Here is a 24,506-nt window from a genome sequence, read left to right on the forward strand (position 1 = left end):
GTTTATAAGTTCCATGATAATACGCTCCATGGCCTTGCAGATAAGGCTTGTCAGACTGATGGGATGGTAGTTTCCGGGATCCAAGGTGGATCCCCCCCCCTTGTGGATTGGGATAACTGTAGCTCTGTGCCACTCAGTGGGCACGAAACCTGCCCTTGAGGTCGCAAGAAGAGGCTGGTTTGAAAGGTGCCATTGTCAGAGCTTGTAGAACTAATGATAAATCCCATGGTTGAATAGGTTCTCTAAAAGATGGCTTCAGATGATTCACACCTTTTATGAAGGTCTTGCACAATTTATGGGACATAAGAGAGGAATCTTCGACACCCTCATGAAAATTAGAAATTGCAGCCAAATGAACTCTAATGGTAGAGGCAGATAGACCCGATTGAAAGAGGTCGGTCAGATAGTCTAGTATAATTGACACTGGTGCTGAAAAGGGGTCTACTTGTTTATCTTTCGGCCAACAGGTAAATCTTTTCCACTTGCTCAGATAAGTAATTCTAGTGGAAGACTTATGAGAAGCAATCGGAATATCATGTACTGGTAAAGAGAGATCATTCTGCCTGGCAATCAAGGGAATTGGAGTAGCCAAGCCGTTAGTTTCAAGCTGTTCAGGTTGGGATGAATCAGGTTCTGTGGGTGTGAGATCAACTCCGGGGCTGGATGGAGAATCCATAGTTGATCTAGTACGTGAGGCCAAAGAAAGGGGAACCAAATCTGTCAAGGCCAATATGGTGCTATGAGGATCACCTTGCTCTTCAACTGCTGGGCTTTCTTCAGAAACTGGGGAATGAGGGGAATGGGTGGAAATGCATAAAGAAGACCCGAGGGCCAATCGTGGACTAGAGTGTGACTGGGTGACTGTCCCGGAGGGGGAATCAGGGTGAAGTAGTTGCTGCATTTGTAGTTGGTTGGGGATGCAAAGAGGTCACAGAAAGGACAGCCCCAGTGGTGGAAGATCTCTGCTGCTCTCAAGGGATTCAGGGACCACTTGTGAGGTTGCTGAATGCACCTGCTGAGTCTATCTGCTATCACATTGGAACTCCCGGGAATGTGCGTTGCTAGAAGAAAATGGTTGGTAGCCATCACCCATTGCCATATCCTCATGGCCACTTGACAAAGGGGGTAAGATTTGGTTCCACCTTGCTTGTTGATGTACAGACCACTGCCATGTTGTCTGATTGAATCGCAATTGTCCCAGACGGCAGCAGGGGATGGAATGCATGAACCCCAGAAGCACCGCCCTCAGCACTAGAACATTTATATGCAGATGGCCCTCCAGTTGGGACAAGTGCCTTGGACTGTCTGTCCCTGACATAGCCCCCCCTCCCACCCCATCAGGGAGGTGTCCATGGTCACTGTGACCTTGGGTTGCTGGGGGGAGACTGGGAGAGACCATTGTGAGAGATTGTGTGTCATCCACCAATTTAAATCCTGTTTGCACTTGTGGGTTACTCAAATCATGGCTGAAAGAGGATGCTGAAAAGGATACCATTGGGTGAGCAGTAGCCATTGTAGAAGCCTCATGTGAAACCTGGCCAGGGGAACAATGGTGATGGAGGCTGCCATGGAACCCAACAGCTGTAGAACTGTGTGAGCCGTGGATCTTTCTTTTGAAAGGATTGGAATTAGTTGTTGCTTTATCCTTAGAATTCTGTGCTCTGGAATAGCAGCTCTGCAGTTTTTTGTGTCCAAGATAACTGCTATGAATTCTGTCGATTGAGATGGGGTGATATTGGATTTCCGCCAGTTTATGGTTATGCCTAGCCTTTGAACAGCGAGGAGAGAGTATGCCATGGCTTTATCCAGTAGATGTCTGGTGGGGATGGAAATGAGCCAGTCGTCTATGTATGGAAACACCTGGAATCCTTGAAGTCGCAAGTGAGCTGTGACAACTGCCATGCACTTTGTGAACACTCTGGAGGCTGTAGAGAGTCTGAAGGGCAGTACTCTGAACTGGTATTGAGTGGCTCCCGCATGGAAGCGCAGAAATCTTCTTGATGGCCTGTTCACCTTTATGTGGTAGTATGCACCTTGAAGATCTATAGAGCACATTCAGTCATCTTTTTCCAAAAGCGGGAGGATAGATTGTATTGTGACCATCTGGAATTTCTGTACCCTCACAAACTTGTTCAATACACTGAGATCCAAAATTGGTCTCCAGCCCCTGGTTTTCTTTGGCACCAAAAATAGTCTTGAGTAGAATCTGGATCCTATCTGGTCTGGAGGAACTATTTGGATGACTCTTTTTCTTAGCAGCTTTTCTATCTCTAGTGCTGCCTCTTCCCTTTGACTGGGTGGAACGTCGGGAAGGTTTTTTGAAGGGATGGGACAAAGATCAAAGGGGATATGATAACCTCTGGTTATGATCCTTTGTACCCAAGAATCGGTGGTGATGGTTACCCAGGCAGAAGGGTACAAGGAGAAACGTCCCCCAATCACCTTCAGAGGAAAGGAGTTGGGCCGCTCTTCAGGAGCACTGGTAGGATTGACCAGGGAAAGAATCCCTGGAACCCTGGTTATGCGGTCCCCCTCTGCCCTGAAAGGAGCATCTCCCCTGTGAGTTTACTCCTCTGCCTCTGGGGGAAAACTCAGCCTGTGTGTCACGGAAAGGACCCTGAGATTTCTTGAACCATATCTTTCCACTCTTTTGGTTTCGGGAGAAAGCGCATTGAGGGGAAGAATAACGGACACCTACGGCAGAAAGGGTGTTACCATCCTGTTCACATCTGGCCAGTGTGCTTTTAACTTTGGGCCCAAACAATGAGGAGGGCTCAATGGGGGCATTAAGAAAAGAAGACTTAAAGGGTTCTGCGAAGTTGCACAAATGCATCCAGGTGTGTCGTCTCAAGACCGCAGCTGAACCCACTGCTCTAGCTGCTCCTCCTGATGCGTGAGATATCAATCGCATAGAGGAGTTAGATATAGATTCAATGGTGGCCAGCTGAGAGGCCACTTTGTCACGGACCTCATCAGACATGGCACCAGTCAAGGTATCAGAGATCTCAGAAACCAGATTCCTTTGATGCCTGGTGAAATGTGCCATATAATTCAGGGACCTGATCGGAAAGGTCACTATAGCAAAGGTGCGCTTCCCTATCCTGTTCAGGGCCTGGGACTCTTTGTTAGGTGGATGGACAGTCTGGCTTTCCTCTTCTGCCAGATCCTTTTTTGTTGTGGCTGCCACCACCAAAGCATCCACAGGAAGACCTTTGGACCAATGGGGATCCGAAGCAGGAGGGGACAAGATCTTATCTGGCCTCCGGGGAATAGCTTCAATGGTATCAGGAGCCTTCCAAGCATGCTGCATGATGAGCTGGACAAGTTCATCAGCAGGTGGAGTAACCCAGGAGGTAGGGAGCTGGGCGCGAAAGGCCTGCAGGAACACAGATTACTCAGAGGTCAGATTAAAGGACTGCCAGTCACCTCTCTGTTTTAGGATTTCGAGGATATTGCCAAAGGATACCTCAGAGGATGACCAAGGGGATCCTTCCCCCTCATAGAAATCTTTGTCTTCGGTGAAGGACTCCTCTGTGGAATCCATGTGCTTCCTCTTACACAAACTTTTCCAGTGGACCTCCTCAGTGGGAGAAGCTGGAGAAGACAGCGGAAAAGAGGATTCCTGAGGGAATATGTCATGCAGCCCTTGCACCCAATGTCCGCTAGATGCGACTTGTGGAACCAGTGTACCAGAGGAGGCCAGAGGTATAGACAGTCCAGTATCACCAGCAGCAGCAAAAGCCTTCTCCATCAGTTGGAAGGCTGGTCCACCCGAAGAGGAGTGTATGTCTAGGGCAGGGGTCACCCCTCCCCTAAGTGGCTCAGCCTGCCGACCCGGAGTTCCTTGAAGGCTGTGGACCAGCAAGCTATGCGTATCACAGCTGACATCCTGAGTCATAACAAAACTTTCCTGCCACAAAGGCAACTGCAGTTCCTTAGTGGGATCCATAAAGGGAACCACAGAAGGGGAAGATGTTGCTATATCCATGGACTTCAAAGGCAATTAAGGAGGAGAATAAGAAGGGGTCTTTGGAGATGGGTGATCACCTCCCAAGGAAGGATAGTTCCTGAGGGGTGGGATACCTCTGGCCAAGAGTCCCTGGAGTCCCTGGTCCACAAGATGCAATACATCATGTTGGGAGAGGCTTCTAGTGGACCTCATGGAGACTGAGGGAGAAACAGGCCTGTCCACAGAAGAGGCAGACTTGGTGGCCATCTCATCTGACCGCACCGAGGACAACGGAGACTGAAGGAGAAACAGGCCTGTCCACAGAAGAGGCAGACTTGGTGGCCATCTCATCTGACTGGACCGAGGGCAATGGTGCAGAGAAAGACTGGACTATGGTTGTCTGCACCAAAGAAGTCATCGGTGCCGAGGTCATTGTCTGCACCGATACAGGGATCGGTGCCGAAGTAGTTGTCGGTGCCGAAGTGGGAGTCAGTGCCGAAGCTGGAACTGACAAAACTGGAGTCAACAATAAAGACCTCGGTTCTGAGTAAGGTCTCGGAACTGACGCGGTCAAGGTCTGCACCAACTGAAAGGTTGGTACCGATACAGTGGTAATGGTCTGAACCAAGGAACCCCTCGGTACCGATATATAGAAGGTTGCCAGAGAGGACGGAGCTGAAATCACTAATGGAGCTGAAGGCCTCAGCGCCGAAGGTCTAGGCACTGAAAGCACTGGGGCTGACTGAGAGAGCTCCGGAGCCGAAAATTTAGCCTTTTTAGGTTTTGGTTGGTGACAGTCCCCAGCCGGGGACGAAGGCAAGGATTTAGCCTTACAGGAAACATCCATTTTCTTATGGGCTCTAGGAGTAGTTTAGACCTCTGACCCAGAAATAGCCTCTGAAAAGGGAGATTTTAGAAGTCCCTTCAATATCAGCTTTCCAACAAAGTTCTATTAGAAAAGTTCTCACAATAGTACAGGGTGGGTCAACAGATAAATGGGAAGCTCCCAAACAATAAACACACAAAGAGTGTGCATCAGAAGTAGGCAGTTTGTGTCCACGATCACCCCGGACTACCTTTTTTATCTGCCATGACAGCAATTTAATTAATAGAAAAGTATCAACAATGGTACAAGAGAGTACCTGAAGGTATGAGAGAGAAAAGGGAAAAAGATTACCAGCGATGGTAAAGAGAGAATACCTCGCAGTAAAAGTAATAAGGCAAAAACAGAAAAACCTGAGGAAATTATGAACACTAGATGCGATAGGGTAAGAGACAGTAAAATATGAACTTTTCTAACAGAAAAGTAATTTGTAAAGCAATTAAACAACAATTGACTGTACTTAGCTCAAGAGAAGTAGCTTGACATGACTGGATGGCAACGCGGAAAATGAAATATGAGGTAAAAGGGAGAGGGAGATTGTGGGTAAGAGTTTAGCTCGAGAGTTTGAAGCTGACTGGAGCTTGGAAAATGGCCGGCTCGTTTCCGAGCTCGGAACCGATACCTATGCATAAGGAATGAACGAGGATTAACAATATCAGATCAAATATTGCTACATGATTGCTAAGCAATGTTACAATGTATAAATATTAGAAACATTTTTTTTATAAAATCTGTCAGCGATTAAACAGCAAGGTAAAAGTATGCTGTCCATGGCAGGACAGTTGTAATAAATCACCTTCACCTCACAGTTAAATCTCAAAGACACCATTCTCAAAATTTAAACAGGTTGTACATAGAATTTCTTGAAAAATCAGTCTTCTGAGATACTATTTGGCAAATAGGAAAAAGTGATGATATCAGCATTATTATAAATTCTCACATCAAGAGTCTTGAAACTGAACATATTTCAGTGCCTGTGAATAGCTAAACAACTGTTCACTTAATGGAGACTTCTTCAAGAGGCCGAGAGACCCTGAGCAGAATTTGTAGTTAAAGGTACAGTAGCACAACTCACATTGCACAGGCACGATACGTTGTGCTGCTCTGCTACTGTTTCATAAACATCCTCATTTCCAATAATTTCAAAGGGAATTTACATGATTATAAATCAGATCTCCATGAACTGGCCTGAGAAGTAAATAATCAACACCACAGTGGGAAAATCCAACAAAGTAGCAGAAAAAACTAAGCTCCAGAACACACAGGAGCAATTTATTACAATCCAAGAGGTAGTGACATAAACACAGTGTTGGAAATTAATCATTTTAACTGGATTATATTATTTCAAGTTGATAAACATCCAAGGTTAAATACATGTGCTAACTTAAAACTAGAATTTGATGTGATAAACGTATTACATTCTAACAGAATTTGAAGTGATAAAACATACTATATTTTATTTGATCACATTTAAGTTTGTGCTTTCCTGTCACTGTTTAATGCCTACCTAGCAACACAATAGGTTGCCTTCTATCGAAGGATTGTTGCTAGTTTCATGAATGTATTATCTCTAGGTTGAATCTTGACTGGTTGCTAAGTGTCATATTGCTGCGGTTTTTATGAACTAGTTTTCATACCTAATGAAGTGCCAGATGTGAAAGATAATCTGTTTTACTGTTGGATTCAAATACATTTTTCCTCTTTGCTCCTATGCTTGCTTGCTCTACTGCTTTGTATAAAGTGCATCACTTAGCTGGACAGTTAAAACAATTGCTCAATTGAGCACCCTACTAACCTATTAGTAGGTATAACAGGCACCTTGCAGACTATACCCATTCACACACTATTCCCCCAGACACACACACACACACACACACACACACACACACACACACACACACACACACACACACACACACACACACACACACACACACACACACACACACACACACACACACACACACACACACACACACACACACACACACACACACACCAGCAGATCCTTGACAATGAAATTACAACAGTCCATGCCTTAACAGGAATCAAGTGACAGACATATACAGACACTCACCCCCACACACGCATAGAATGTGCATACTGTATGGTCCCCACCTTGTATCAGAAGAGGAAGACCAATTAGGGCAAAAACACTATAGACTGTGCTTCCCCTGTCCAGCAGAGGCTACTCAGAAACAGTTGTGCATCCTGCACGGATACTCAGACACACACTCTCACTCACACATATGCAGGTGTGCTGCCCTAGATGAGTCATATCCATTCTCATTTAATTGTGATCAAGTGAGAGTAGGTTAGCTGCTTTGACACACACATACTAACTCACAGCCTACAGTTTGCATCTTTTGATTGTGAAATCTAGAATGTTTTACACTGATCAAGTAAAAATCTGTACATGGTGATGTCCAAAGCTTTTTCATTCTCACACATGCACATATGTGTGTGCGCACACACACACACACACACACACACACACACACACACACACACACACGCACACACACAACTTTTAAGAATCATTTAACTGTGATCAAGTGGCAGTAGTTCATTTGCTTTTATGCTGCCTAATTCTGCTAAATTACCATCTTTGACTAGATCCACATTGTTGCATGTCTTATGTATTCAAACGAGACACTGAAGCTGCGTGCGCGTTTAAGTAATTTATTATACATTCACACATCAGGAGCCATAACTTGTACATATACTTTGTACTTCAGATGCTTACTGACTGACTTGTTACTTCTAACACACTAAACCACAAAACAAGTCCTCCTGCACTTAAGGCAATTGCACAGCTCCACGAAGTAAAGTACATCTAAAAAGACAATGAGCCAGCAAAGTGTGACCTGAAAAAAAGAACAAAAAATCCAACAATGCACTATATAAACATTGCAGGATACATAAATCAGCTAAATTTACATTTATGATTATTGATGTGGTAAAGGGAAATAAATTTAACAAAACAGGTTGGCATTCCATTCTAGATTCTAAAGAGAAAAAATGGATTGTAAAGCTAGGTGGATTATTTCCATCTGGACTTAATGAGCAATTTTAAATGAACCAATGAAGGTTTTGATTAATTAAGATGCAGGTATATAAACAGTAGTACTTGTTTTTATGTTCACACTGATGAAGGCTGTGTTTCTTACCAGCCAAAACTGGTCTGGTTACTTGTTGTTTTATGCTGCATTAATTAATACATTTTTTCAGGTCACAGTTTTCTGGCTCATTGTCTTTTTGGATGTACTTTACTTTGTGGAGCCGTGCAATTGCCTTTCGTGCAGGAGGACTTGTTTTGTGGTTACACTTGTTTATGTATCCTGCTGGGGGCCTGTGGACCTGATGCTGGCTGCATGATCGCATCTGTAGCCACGTAATATGTTTTTTACCTTCTCAAGGTTCAGTTATAGTGCTCTCTGATCGGTTTCGGATATACTTGGATATTTATCCCTTCCACGTTTTGATTACACTGCAGATGGATGTTGGATTTGTGTTTTTTTGGGTTCTGTACATTCGATGTGGCTTGGCGTATTGGTTAACGTATATGCGGCTAACCTCCCTTTCAAGCATTGGTATTCAACTCTTCCAACACTGAACAGGTACTGTTTTGCCTGGCTTTTTGTTTTTGACTGAAATATTGTTTCTATGTTTGGAACTTTAACTATCCTAGATTCATAGCTCAAGTGTTGGTATTCTTGTAACACTGAGCAGGTACTGTTTTGTCTGGCTTTTTCTTTGGCTGGAGCATATTATTTATATACTTTTTTGGGACTTACAGTTTTCAAGTACCATATGGACTGCGGTGGTGGTGCTGCGGTAGCGTTGTCGCCTCATAGCAAGATGTCCCGTTTGATTCTCAGCTAGAGCGTCTTCTGTGTGGAGGCATACATGAATGGGGTATGCTTCATTGAAGGTTGTGCATCAGGGCTGGTAACCCAGTACGTAAAAATCCACTACCAATCATTAGTGGACCAGAGTTCTGCTGTGGCGACCCCTAACCGGGAAAAGTCGAAAGACACAAACAAACAGTTTTCAAGTACCATATTGGGACCTATTTCACTAAACGGGAGTGTATGCATGTTTCATTACAACTTTGGGCTATCAGAATTACCACAATTTTGATGAAGGAGGACGTCGAACACCATAGGGACTAGTGGTGGTATAGTAACATCATTTGGATTATTGGGCATCTCTTCGGAACTATCGCCAAGTCGTTAAATATTTTCTGACTGAATGGACATAACTATGTTTTGTTTTGGTATTTTTTTATTATCAGCATGGCTGGCTATTTATGTCTTTACTGTGTACGCTTATTGATGAGATCTGTCTATTAATATGTTGTTACACTTTTTGGGCAATGTTGAAACAAGTTATTTACAAGCTCTAACCAGGTATTTACAGGCCCGGTTTCTGGTTTTGGCGAAATAACTGATTTCGATGATATTGTATCATTAGGATCACATCTTTGATTGCTAACAACTTGTTTTGGGGATAGTGCAAATAATGCCTATGGCAAATGTGCATGTGTAACAATGTAAATACCAATGGTGGGGATTTTATAATACTAAAAATCAATGGACAGTTTCTCGCAGGTTATTGTCAAGCCTTTGAGGTTTTGTACTGATTGGACTCATTCATATTGTTTATTTATACATCATTATCTTATAACATTTCATTTTCAATATGGATGGCTAATTATGTGTTTTTCATATGGTTCACAACAATATTCAATGTTTCCATCTGACTGGGCCCATTAGGGTCGATTACATAGAACTTTTTGGGCATTGCCTTTTTTACATATAGGCTTGGAATTGTATAGGCTTACAATAGTATTTATGCAGCTTTACCTAATATTTTTAGGATTTAAAATTTTTTATATTCAAGTCTTTCTAAGTTAGGTGGTAAGGCTTTAGAACTGTTTTCATTTTATGTGGTTGCTATTTATATTTTTTCCAGTTGGTCTTGGTGCTTATTAATATGGGGATCATTTATTATATAAGTTTGGCATATAAGGATCTTGGATTGTTTCATTCTTATTCAATTCCAATAGATTACTTATTGTAAACTCATAGCTTAGTCATTTATTTAGTTTCTGCACACACTGTACAGTTTTGGAACTGACAATAAGTTGTTCGGATTCATGGTACATTTATTATTTTATTTTTTTCAGAAGGTATTACATGATATTGCTGCTGGAGGGTTCGCTCTGACTATTTGGGTTATTATATTGTGTTTGGGGCCTTGGTATAAGTGGTGACTGCTATTGCTTCTGTTTAGAATTGTATAATTGTTTATTTTGGTTTGTCAGCTTTCAGACCATTATCATTATTTTGAACTTGATGGGTAATGATTTTTCCTCAACATCTCCAATGATGGTTCAAGGTTTTCAGTCACTGATATATGGATAGTGGAGCGTAGCTTTAACTTAATTTTTGCCAGGTTTTGGCTATTATTGCTCCTGTTCGGTGTGTGAATGGACTGAACACAGTTAGTTGATATTGGCGTAGCATTACTTGGTTTGTGGTAAGTGCTATCATTGCCAATATCCACTTGTGTATATGGTTCTGTGACCAATAATAATTTGAATAAGTGGAATACTGTTTGATCTTGATCTGTTATTGTTATAGGTTTATAGACCTTGCATTGTATTCATTGCAAGTTTACAGTATGGATTTAATCAGTTTGATATCTGGTTTGTCAGCTGACAGAGAGGCTCTTGGGGTATTTGGTTTTGGTACAACAACCAATAATGGCAACAGTAGTGCATCCTTGGGTCCCGAGGCTAGCTGTGTTTTGGCTTTTGATCAATTACACAAGCATATGAGGTCATTAAGGTCACATGTATGGCACTTCAAGCTCTTCAAGGCCTATATGGCCAAAGGTATCACACCTAGAGGGCTTAGGATTAGAATACAGCCTCATGTAAGTGAGGCAGATGAGGAGCTCAGTAGTTAGTGGGGAGCCATCCAGCAGCAAGCTACAATGTCTTTTGTTGAGGCTTTGGCCAAGTACCATGATAGAGTGGTTGATCGTGAGATCAGTGAGGTTACAAAACTTTGTAGTGAGGTGCAGAAATATGAAGGAGAATCCTTCGTTACCAGAAATTTGAATAAGGTGGCCACTCATTTAAGCAACCTTGAGGAGCACCTTAAATCTAGAAAAATCAAAAAATTCCAACAAGATCAGTTAGACTATCAGGGTAGCAACCCATTTAGTAATACCAACAAGCAAGTTAGATTTATACAAAGCCAATCCAGTACTCCAAAAAGAAAAGGCCCAGATCTATTCTTAAAAAACATCCAGTTGATAATGGATCATCTACTGATGATCTATCTTCTTGTACGGACAGTGACATGCACCTGGCATCAGATTCACTGACCCCCAAAAGGACACATGGATTTGTCCCTTTAGGCCAAGATACAAACGAGGGGGGAGGAAACAGGAAAAATCAACAATGTACAAGGTCTCTTGAGACTAGCAATACAGAAGTAAACGAAAATGTAAATGTTTTGAACTTATCCGATTTCAATTTGTCAACAACTCACATGTCCATTTTGAATAAAGGACTGACTTTTATTCATGGCTTTGTGGTATCTGAAGATTTTTTGGCACAGGATGTAATGTCTTTTTGTAGAATACTCAATCTTAAGTTACAATTTGGTGATATGGATTGTAACATTGACAATGATACGTTTATATATCATAAATCAAGATATCTTCCCCCCTATGCATCCTATAGTGCACCAGTTTCAGAGCAGTGTTCTCAAAGATCTGCACTATCAAAGCTCTGATATTCCATTTAAACCCAATAATTTGTCTCTGGCTGAAAAGGATGCACTTATAGAATTACAGAAGAACAAGGATATTGCCATCATATCTGCTGATAAGGGTGGGGCAGTAGTAGTAATGAATTGGTCAGAATATGATAATGAGACCAAAAGACAGCTTCTTGATAGATGCTATTATTCAGAAATGTCACTCAACCCCACCTTTAGATTCAAGAAACAAATTGATGATTTTTTTGTTAACTGCTAGGGACAAAGGTATTATCACTGATAGGGTTATGCAGCAACTCATGATTCTTGATTCTGATAATCAGTACATCTATTTTCTACCCAAAATACACAAAGATACTGTTCATCCACCTGGAAGACCAATTATTTCAGGAAAAGGATATATTATGGAACCTTTGTCAATTTTTCTTACTAAGTATCTGAATCCATTGCTATGTTGGGTATGTGCTCGTCTACAAGACACTACAGAATTCCTCAAAATCATTTCTGAAACCCAGTTGGAACTAGGATGGCTTATGTGCACACTCACTGTAAGTGCTTTATATACTAACATCCCTCATCAAGTTGGGCTGGAAGCCATTGGTTATTGGTTGCAGGTGGCTGATTTATATCAGCCTGATTTTAACAACTTTCTTGTAGGTCTTGCAGAACATGTCTTAACTAATAATGTCTTCTTTTAACAGGATACTTGTTATAGGCAAACCAAGGGTGCAGCTATGGGGGGCATCTTTTGCCCCCATTTATGCTGACCTATTTATGGCATAAATTGAGGAACAAATCATTTATGATAGTAGCCATAATATTTTCCTGGATGAAATTGACATTTGGAGACGCTATTTGGATGATTGCTGGATGGTATGGAGGACAGATGTGGATTACTTGCTGGAATTTATATCCTATCTGAATGACAATAAATGGGGCCTGCATTTCACAGTTAACCATCATATAGATACCATCACTTTCCTTGATGTCCTGATCAATAGATTACCTGATCATACTTTAAGTACGCAGATCTATAGGAAGTATCCACAATTCAACACTGTCCTCCATGCATCCAGCTTTCATCCCCCTCACATAGCAAAGGATATCCCCAAATCACAATATATACAAATGAGGCATATTTGTTCTCAGGAATCCACTTTTCAAGAACATAGACAAGACTTGACTAGCAGATTCAAGTCCAGGGGATATTATATGGGACATGTTCTGTGGGCCAGCAACTGGGCAAATACATTGAAAAGGGAGGATCTGTTGACTTACAAATCACGTGAAGAACAGCACCCACAACCCATTAGATTTGTCACCACATATGCGAAGCATTCAGATGCACTTATTAATAGGATATACAGACATTGTAACATATTACAGTGTGACCAGGATCTATTGAATATGTTACGGATAGGTGTCTGTTTTCATTTTGCAAAGGCAAAAATTTGGCATCCTGTTTCAGTCATTACAAACATTCTCATAGGTTCATAGGTTCATAGGTAGGTACTAGGCTATCGGCCCAAGGGCCTATGCAAGCCTAGCCAACAAGGTTCCTTGGCTTACGCCACCCAAGAAAGTTATTTTCCTGTACCACTGATGAGCAGAGACACAGAAGTGATCCCTGGGGTGTATTTCCTATTTCCCATCCACTCATCAAGATTTTTCTTGAAGAGTGCTAATGAAGAACTTTGCTTGACATAGATGGGTAGCCTGTTCCAGAGTATGGGAAGTCTCTGGGATAGGAATCTATCCCTCCAGCATGTCCTGTTTATTGTGGTGACAAGGTTTAGGTCCCTAGAGCATGTAGCTCGGAGGGATTGGGATTTCTTTAGGTGTAGCATGTCCAACAGCTCTGGGTTTGACATTACTTTATATGTTAGGCAGAGATCACCTCTGAGTAGGCAATATGCTACGGAGTAAAGCTGGAGTTTTTTGAGGTGGTCAGTGTAGGGCATTTGTTTGAGTCCAGTAATCCTCTTTGTGAGGTACTTCTGTGACCTTTCCAGCTGCTGCAGATGTCTTGTGAGGTACATTCCAAAAGGGGCGTTGTACTCTATAATGGGTCTAATGAGTGATGAGTAGAGGGTAACGATGACCTCTTTTTTCCTGGACGAGAACCCTTTTATGATGAGGTGTGCCACGTAGGACTTCCTGACTACTGTGGCGATGTGACTATCAAAGGAGAGACTACTGTCCACCTGGCTCCCAAGGTCTCTTATCATGCATTCGGTGTTAAGTAGATTGCTGCCTATGTGGTAGTTCATGGGTACAGAGTTTTTACCAAAGGGGATGACACTGCACTTTTTGGCATTGAGCTTGAGGCCATAGCTCTGACACCAGGCACCTGTCTCAGAGAGGCCCTTCTGTAGGATGTTCACATCATTTGGGGACTTGACTATGGCTCCTAGTTTGCAGTCATCTGCAAACTTCATTAGCCAGAGGCCTTCTGTGTTGGCCTGTACTTCAGAGAAGTAGATACCAAACAGGAGCAGTCCCAGGATGGAACCCTGTGGTACTCCACTTGTCACTGGTTTGAGGTCAGATTTGGAGTCTGCAACTTTTACAGTGTGGGTTCTGTCAGTGAGCCAGTTGGCAACCCATCTTGTGACATAGGGATTTATGCCTAGTTTATTGAGTTTAGCTATAATTCCAGAATGGGGGATGGTGTTGAAAGCCTTGGCGAGGTCAAGATAGGCTGTGTGAACCACTTTACCCTCATCTACGGCTTTGGTGCCTGCCTCAAAGAAGTTGATCAGGTTCAGGAGGCATGATCTGCCTTTCACAAACCCGAACTGGGTGGGATCCAGAGTTTGGAGGTTATCAATGTCTTTGTTTATGAGTTCCATGATGATACGTTCCATGGCTTTGCAGACCAGGATCGTCAGGCTAATAGGTCTATAGTTCCCGGGATCAGTGGTGGCTCCCCCTTTGTGGAGTGGGATAACTGTTGCTGTGCGCCATTTAGTGGGCACAAAGCCTGATGTGAGGCTATTATTGAACATGGTGCTTAAGTGGGGAGCCAGTTTATTTTATTTTATTTTACATTTGTTGACCGGGAAAGTCCGACTAGGTTCCATAGATCCTGTTTTCAGCGGATGCCCGGGGAGAAAATGCTCCAGAAGCATGTCTTTAGAATGTGGGAGGAAACCGGAGTACCCGGAGGAAACCCACGCGAACGCAGGGAGAACATGCAAACTCCACACAGAAGGCACCCCAGCCGAGAATCGAACCGGAGAGCCTCTTGCTGTGAGGTGACAGCGTTAACCACTGCACCACTGCGCCGCCCAGTTCATTCTGAAGTTCGTGTAAAACGCAGCCTAGGATGTTGTCCGGTCCCATGGATGCTGTGTTTTTGGCTTTAAAGAGTGTAGCTTTCACCTGCGTAGTTGTGATTACAGGGACTCTGCATTCTTCCTGTATAGATATGGGCCCTTTAGGGGGTGAGGGGGGAGTAAAGTTAGCACTGAACCTATCTGCCAGGATGTTGGCAATATCAGTTGGTTCTGTAATTTTCATGCTTTTGTGCTGTAACTCAGAGCAGATCTGGGTGTTGCAATTGAGATTCTTGACATAGCTATAGAATGCTTTGTGGTTGTCCTTGGAATTAGTGGCAATTTTATTTTCGTAGCTAGCTTTGGAGGATCTTATAAGGGATCTCAGCTTCTTAATGAGGCTGACCAGGGAGCTCCTCCACTCATGGGATTTTACTCATGACAAAAGTTGGTCTCTAGTGACACAAACTACTATTACAGGTGAACCTTTGACTGGATGTTTTCCATGTGGCCACTGTATACACTGTGATAAAATATCTAAGTCCAAACAGTTCACGAGTAAAAACTGTGGCATTGTGTATGAGATAAAATTTTTTGCCAATTGCAGCAGTGATTGGCTTGTAATTCAGCCACATGCACTTGTGGATCTTTCTATATTGGCCAAACATCTCGTCCACTCAGGCTGAGAATCTCAGAGCATGTAAGTAACATTAAGAACAAAAAATCCAACAATGCACTATATAAACATTGCATGATACATAAATCAGCTAAATTTACATTTATGATTATTGATGTGGTAAAGGGAAATAAACTAAACAAAACAGGTTGGCATTCCATTCTAGATTCTAAAGAGAAAAAAATGGATTGTAAAGCTAGGTGGATTATTTCCACCTGGACTTAATGAGCAATTGTAAATGAACCAATGAAGGTTTTGATTAATTAAGATGCAGGCATATAAACAGTAGTACTTGTTTTTATGTTCACACTGATGAAGGCTGTGTTTCTTACCAGCCGAAACTGGTCTGGTTACTTGTTTTTTTATGCTGCATTAATTAATAATTTTTTTCAGGTCACAGTTTGCTGGCTCATTGTCTTTTTGGATGTACTTCTAACACACTCACATGTGCATCTCCATTCATGCTTACATTCACACTGACTGACTACACAAAATGGCACTGATCTCGCACATGCTCAGTAACTTATACTGTATGCATGTGTTGTCTAGCTACAGTGGCTGCCTAGATTCAATATACACACTGATCTACATTCTCCCTCTTTAATTGTGTTCAACATTGCAAAATGCAAGGCATATTTAAGAGATAGACATTACATCAACATTTTAATGAAACATAACTGACTTCAAGTCCAAGTCAGTGTATTTAGGATTGCGTTTGCAAATACTACCCAATCTAGTTACACAGAAATTCTGACTGGGTTTAGCAACAGGGACAGTCTCTCGGGATTCATTCAATACTGGAACATCTGGGTTTATATCAAAGTTCTTTGAAGAAAGCACACTGTCCTTTTGAATTTGAACAGTTGAGAAGTCACTCTGGAAATTAGAGTTGTCGGCACAGGCAATCTGCTGTGGTATTGGTTCTGAGACAGGTAACACATACCTATGATTCCATCTGTAATCCATTCCTTTAGATTGTATGATGTAAGATCTCAGTTCTTCACAAATGTCCTTCACAATTCCTACATGATCATGATCTTTGGATGTTTGCATTTTCACTTCTCTTGTAACAATGGTCGAAGGGTTTTACTGGTTTTTTCACAGTACAACATTTGTGAATGACGTTTTCTTGAAAGTTGAGCCTTGACCACTCTATTACTCTTTGCGTTTGATACTAACATTTGGCTACTGATTGGAAGAATTGTTTGTGTTTGTCTGGACATCAATATTTGAGCAGGTGAGCCTAGCAAGTTGTCTCAAGGAGTGTTTCTAAGATTGGGTAAGTTAAGAAAACATCCGTACCATCTCTTTTGGATTTCTCCAACAAGTGTTTTGCACCCTGAAATGCATGTTCAGCTAAACCATTGGCTTGTGGATACTCAGGATTACTGGTAACATGAACAAAGTCCCACATCTCAGCAAATCTGTTGAACTGCTGAGTAGTAAACTGTGCATCATTGTCAGATATGACTTTGTGCAGACTACCATGGAGAGACAAATGTCTCTTCAATTTTGTAATGAGCATGCTGTAAGTCAAGTTAGGAAGTAGGTCAATTTCAAACCATTTTGAGTAAGAGTCTACTAACACTAAGTAATGCTGACCATTCCATTTGAAAATATCTGTAACAACAGTCGACCATGATAATTCAGTAATTTGGTGTAGCTGAACAGTTCTTTTTGTTGATGCTGTTTGGTGCTGTTGCAAATTGAACATGCTAGAGATTCCTTCTCTATATATTTGGACATAGAAGGCCAAAATACAATGCCTCTTGCCCTTCTTTTAGTTGAATCAGTACCAGGATGACCACAATGCAAGATTCTTATATATTCGTGTTGTAATGTTGTAGAAATTACCACTTTTGGACCTTTCATGATGATTTCATCTTTCATCATGATGAGCAGATGTTGGTAAGGAAAATACTGTTGAATGTCAAGTGCTAAACTGGTTTGTCACATTGACCATCCTTAACTGATAATGGTTTTTAGCTTCTGAAGAATTGGGTCTGAAGCTGTGTGATTTCTTAGTTCATCAAGCCTTGATGATGAAAAATTTCTGACATCCATGACTCCAAAGTCTGCTGTTTCATTTTGTAGTGCACAACAATCTTGTGAAAATGCTTTATTTTAATACTGCAAATATCTCAAACACTCCGGACACTTTGAAAAATCTTAGGTACTGCAAAAAAGTTGTAGATTGTGAAAATATTTGGACATTTTAGCCTTTTCAAATATTTTAATAATTTCAGAGATTATTTCACACACTTTAAATATTATGCCACTATCTCAGACATTTTAACATATCAGAAATTATTTGGACACTTTATTTATTTATTTTTATTTATTTACATTTGTTAACCAGGTAGTATCTAAATGGGTTGAAAAAAATGTTTTCAGCAGACACCCAGGGAGAAAAGCTCCACAACAAAAAGAACATTATTAAGGTACAAGCAGTAAACTTAGTTTAAGTAGTACATTGCTAACAATATGTAAATGAGCTTAACAAAAATATTATAGCAAATTATAATAACAGAATACAATATAAACATACATGTTTCAGGCATACAGGAATACTTTATTTTTTTTTTACAACATACATGAGGTACATAAGACATGTAGCTTTACAAGGTGAGTCACTTCTGAAAGACCAAAATTGGTCATGTAGTTTTACAAGTTAGGTCATCTGAAGGAACAAAGATTAATAAAGATAAGACAGATAGTGGGATAGCCCTATGTGGGATGAGCACTATTTGGGCTAACATGTGTGAGATGAGTGGGAAAAATAGGAAGAATCTTAGCTGGGAGCAATACAGTGGCATAGCCAATTATCATTTAAATAGTCTTTCAGGGTAGTTTTAAATGTGGACAGTTTGGGGTTTTTAGTTATCTGTTGAGGAAGGGTGTTCCAATCTTTGTCTATTTTATGAGAGTCGAGGGAGTCTCTGTGATTGTTGTGAGACTGGGTTACTTTTAGCATTAGTTTGTTGGATGACCTGCGGAATCTACAGTTTGTGTTTAGCTGGAACAGGTTTGATAGAGCTGGGCAGTCGGTAAGGTTAAATATGATTTTATGGGCAAATGAAAGTTGTTTTAGTAATAATAGACTGGGAAGTCCTAGCCAGCTGAGCTGTCAGAGAGCAGTGCAGTGGTGTGTTCTGTGGGCTTGGTTGGTGACAAACTTAGCTATTCTGTTGTAGCAGGAGTCTAGTTTATTTAGGTCAGGTTAGTAAAGAACTCAGAGGAGTATAGGAGGGTGGATAGCAAGTGGGATCTAGCAGTGGACAGTCTAGTTTGTTGTGTAAGGTAAGGTTTAACCTTGTATAGATGTGTTTATCAAATTTTAGTGAATCATTTATGGTTACCCTTAGCAGCTTGGTCTGATTGGTATGTTCGAGTTTGTACCATTGTTAGATAGTATGAAGAGGGATTGGGTACTGGGTTTGGAAGATTTATTAGAGAAAATTATGAGCTCGGTCTTATTTGGACTTAGGATGAGTTGGTGGCGGTGAGGTACTTTTCAGTTTCTTGGAATGATGATTGCATTTTGTGTTGGAGTTCTTGTGGGGAGTGGGCTGAGTAGATAAGGGAGGAGTCATGTGCATATTGGATGATGGTGGCATGTTGGGTGGCAGTATATAGGTTGTTGGCAAATATTATGAAGAGGAGGGGCCCAAGTATGGAGCCTTGTGGTACCCCAGTGGTGACTGGTAATAGTGGAGAGAGGCTGTTTGTCCATTTAGTGGCCTGCTGATGGTCAGATAGATAACTGTGAAACCATGTTAGGGGTGCAGTATTGAGAGTGTAAGTGGCAAGTTTGTTGAGGAGCAGCTGATGGGACACAGTGTCAAAACCTTTTGACATATCTAAGAAAATAGGTGAGACTAGTTTTCCTTCATTTCTGTGGTTGTGAATGGTCTCTGTAAAGGTTATGAGGCCTGAGTTAGTACTGTGTTTAGGCCTGAAACCATGCTGGGTGCTAGAGAGTAGGTTGTTGGTAGTGAGGTGATTCATGAGTTGTTGGTGGATGCATTTCTCTAGAATTTTGGCAAGGGGGAATAAAATGGCAATGGGACAGTTGTTAGATATGTCTCTAGATGGGCTGCCCTTATAAAGTGGTATGATATGAGAGATTTTCCATAATTTGGGAATGTGAGGCGACAACACTAACCACTGCACCACCGTGGCCGCCCTATCAATGAAATTTGTTCTATTTTATGTAATTTAAAATTTAAAAAGTCTAAGTAGATAATGTTTGTTTTTAATAGGTACATTTTCCATACTAAGTACATATATAAATAACATAAAATGTTTTTTACAACAGAAGTCTGTTTGAACAACAATGACATACATTTGGATAATTTTTGAAAAGAAAGGGTATTAAGGGGTTAACTTAACCTGTGTAGAGGAAGGAGTGGTAATTGGTTCAGAGTAAACACAATTGGAGTGGATTTTAAACACAGTGTAAAGTTGTATTATTTTATCTAAAGAAGTTCTTGCAATCTGCAGGATGAAAATCGCTTCATTAAACAGTTGGTTGGTACTTTGTGGATTTATTGCATGGAATTTTTACTTCAAGTTACTTCAAGTTACTGCTGTGTGGATTTAACTGTGGACCCTGTAGCTGTTTGTTTTATTTAGGAATAGTCTGGAGTGTGGCAATGTTTTTCTTGGAGGCAGAAGCAAAAAAGTGGGAGTCCATATTCAAGCTGAGAAAGTAGAACTCATTTACCAGTGGCTGCTCTGTATGTTTGGGATAAAAAAGGGGAGATCTGTTTGGCCCAGAAGAGAAGGGAGTTTATTTTGGCTCTCATTTTGTCTATGAGGAAGTCGCCATTTCAAAGTTTTGTGATCAATTAAGCCATAGTTCTTGGTATTTGAAGGTGGAGGTTGTCTCTATGGAATGGTTGTATATGTCACAGTTAGTTAAAGAGTCAGGTGTTGGGGGAATTTTCTGTGTAGTTCCAAAAAGCTTAATGTTGTTGAGGCTGAGAAGTAGTTTGTGGTTTATGTGCCACTGGTGGAGCTCATGCAAGTCTAACTGGATTTGGCATTGAATGTTAATGTGAGAGTGACCTGATCGGAAAATGACCATGTCATCAGCATAGAGAATAAGTGGGACATCAGGGAGGTCACAATGAAGTTTTTTTTTTTTTAGTAATATGGAGCAGAGGAGGGGGCACGAATGCATCGTTGTGGTACACCTTTGGTAACAGGTACAGATTCTGATTGGGAGGATCCTATTTTAATTCTGAAGTGTCTGTCAGTAAAGACTTTCTTAAACCAGGGAGCATATCTGGACTGGATACCAGTTTCAATTAGTTTGTTTTGGAGAAGGTAGTGGTCAATGAAATCAAATGCCTTTGTCAGGCCTATAAATAGGGCAACTCTAAGCAGGCCAGTATCTGAGTTTAGCAGGATGTCATCAGAGACCAAGGTGCTGTCATAGTACTTCATCCAGGCCAGGAGCCTTGTTGTTTGGAGGAGAGCAGGTGATACTGCTGGATATAGAGGGAGAGTTCAGTGTAGACTATCTTTGCAAGAAGTTTGCCCAGAACTGGGGGATCATTATTGGATGGAAGAGGTATCTTTTGGGTTGGTTTGCTTTGGGAACAGTTTAATTAGAACAGTTTTCTAAATCTGTGGCATGATACATTGTGTGACAGTTAGATTACATAGGTGCATGACAGGGAGACAGAGATACTCTCTACAGTGATATGTGAATCAGTGGTTTATGTTGTCAGATCCAGGAGGCATGTCAGTAGAAATATTTTCAAGTAGAATAGAGACTTTTTTGAGATGTATTCATTTGAAGTGGAAGAGGAGGATGAACAGAGTTGGGGTGGGCAATGCATGATCTGTAGGATGTGTGGAGTTCACTGGAGGGAGATTTTTAAAGTCTTTAAGGAAATCTTCTGGAGAAATGTTTGCTGTGCCACATTGAATGTTGTTTGTAGACTGAGTATCATGAGGAGGTTTTCTTCCTGAATGTACTTCAACCTCTTTCTTAAAGTGTTTTGGAGGAATATAAAAGGGTTGTTTATTTCTTTGTAGATTTACTTTGTCCCTCTTATGGAATTCTTGGCTAGGTTATGCAAGACTTTAAAGGATTTAGTTGTCAGTTTCTATTTTTTGTCATGCTTCATCCCTTGCAGTTAAAAGATGTTTGAGTTCAGTGAATAGCCATCCAGTTTTGGTTTATAAAGCCAGTGGGTAAATGGGAAGAATCTGTGTTGCAGCTGGAGTAGAAAGTTGGCTAGGCTTGTAGCTGGTGTACTAGGCTCATATAAGGAGTATATGGTTTAAGATGAGGCCTGTGAGGAAGGCTCTGAGTTTGTCTATATTTGTGCTACTCTGCTTTCTGAAGGCTTTTAATATTTGTGGTAGTTTTATAGGATGGTTGACAATTGTAAAAGTGATTGGGCAGTTGTTACTTAGTGATGGTGGCAGAATGTTGATGTTGGAGATGGAGTTTGGTATGCTTGTGATAATCAAGTCTAGTATGGAGTATTAGGAGGTCCTGAGGTTAGGTATGGTTGTTTTTTTGGGCAGTTGTTAAGTATGTTAGAGATGAATGTTTTAAATGTATGTAGGGAAGCAGGGGTTGGTTGATAGGCTGTGGTGATTAGCAGTGGTTTGCCTTTGTGAGTTGGAAATTTTAGGGGAATCCTATTAGGAATGGAGTCTGAAGAGGAGTTTACTTGGGCAGTGAGTTTTGGGTTTAGGTTGTTTCTGTAGAAAATTAGGTAGCCTCCACCTGATCAGTTACCTGTTCTGGCATTATTGACATACTTGTAGGAGATTAGAATGTGTTGGAAGTTGAGGGAGTATTTTTGACCCAGGATTCTGTGGCTGCTAGGGTGTCTGGGTTGTGCTGGGAAATAAAAGCATTTATGTAGTCTGTCTTGTTTCTGATACTTTGTGCACTGAGGAGGGCACAGGGCAGTGTAGGAATAGAGAAGCTCTGATGGTGAGGAAAGGGAATTTTTGGGGCTGGGCCTTAACGAGGAATGTAAAGATCATGGATGATAGTCTGAATGACATTTTTGTGTTTTTAAGCAGAGAGACAGATATTTCTGCATTTTAGTAATCATATAGAAGAGTGATTCTGACATTGGTGAGGTGGGGAATAGGTTTGGTATAATTATGGGGGGAATTTAAGAAAATTAAATTCATTCTCATCCAGCACACCCTGGAATAGAACATCCGTTAAGTACAAATCAATTTTATTATAGGCAATATTCATCTTATTCCTTGTGGTTTGATATGTGCTGCCATTGTTCAATATCTATTGCATATTAGACACATAATCAGTGGGGGTCATAATCACACCCCCATCGGGTTTCATTATTCTAAGTTCCCTATTACCTGCTAGCTCAAATAAAACCCTTCACTCATCAAAACTGAGGTTATCATAACCATTATGTTTACCCTTAGATGATACCACCCTTCTCATTTCATTAACACACATTTTTTTTCAAATATAGTAACCTCATTATTATTAGGAGGTATAAAAATACTTTTCCTAATAAGGACCCCAGATATATTGCTTACTTTCTCACATTTATCAAGAAAAAACAAATTCAAATTCAATTTTCTTGTAAACAATTTCAAACTGGTAAATATATCCACAAGATCAAGTCTGAAAGAAAGAACAAAAGAAATACCTTTACTGAGCACCTTGTGGTATGTTTCATCAGCATCCACACACCATCATTCTTGTAACATCACTTTTCATGCTATTCACATTCAGTGATTCTATATTATCATTTACCCTTTTTTGTGGTTTTTTTTCAGTTTTTATTTTGTACTCCGTTTCCTCCTTCTCATTCTTCTCCTTTTTTCCTGACTCAAAAGTTCATATCTTCTGCTTCTTCTTCCTCTGTATTTAATACCCTAAACTAGTTTTTCATCTGTTAGTTTGTGGACAGCTTGTGCATCTTTTTCTATATTGTTTCTTCACCTTTTCTCCCAGCCCCAGCCTTTCATCATTCACTTCCACCCTTTCTTGCATAAAAACGTGTTCTCCACCCTCATCTTCATCATTTTGTTTTTCTTCATTAAGTAGTGGATGATCAAACTGAAAATGATCTTTACTTCCACATTTCTTACAATATTGTTTACAGTTTTTTTCTGGAATGCCCAAACTCCTCACACTGCCAACATCTTTTTGTACAGTTTTGGATTAAATGTTATTAATTATTACATGAAAAGAAAAATATGCTTTTGGCTGCCCCAAGTACTTAACATTTCCCTTTTCCCCATTTATTGCTATCACATTAGGCACATACTGCAACTTATTCTTTTCTGTTTTTAAAGTTAAGTAAACTTCCCATCCCCCAGGTCATACATTTCTGTCATCCATGATGCTTTAATATTATGGACATTCTGACATAAGCTTAGGGGAAAAACATGTTTAATTCATTCTCTTCCATCTCGGTTCTAAATTGTAACAATAGTTTTTATTTTAACTATACATTTGAATTTTGATAAATATAGTCCTTCTAAAGAGATATGTTACTTCTCCATTCACATTAACAATTTATTTTCTGCTAATGCAAATGTCTCTTAAGTTATTTCACAGAAAGGTTCAGTTTTTAAAAGTATTAATGACAAACTAAATCCTAACAGCATTGTCTAAAACATAGTACCTGTTTAATTTGTGGCTCATACTTTGTTTTCACCTGTACAACAGGCATTTTTCTCCAGCTCTCAACAGCTCCAGTCTGTCTCCTTTGCACCTCCACATCCATTTTTTTTCTAGTCTTTCACTGGAACCTGCCGCAGAACTCTTTACTCAGGAACTATTGCTGTGTCAGTCTCTCTCTGTTTACTGATCTTTGTTCCCTCTTCCTGAAACCTAGCACAGAGCATGCCCTTAAAACAAGTTACTCTATTGGCCAGACATGTCTCCTTTGTGTCCACACCA

The sequence above is a fragment of the Protopterus annectens genome, chromosome 8.part0 (assembly GCF_019279795.1).
Source record: "Protopterus annectens isolate FY-2018-M chromosome 8.part0, PAN1.0, whole genome shotgun sequence".
Classification (NCBI taxonomy): domain Eukaryota; kingdom Metazoa; phylum Chordata; order Ceratodontiformes; family Protopteridae; genus Protopterus; species Protopterus annectens.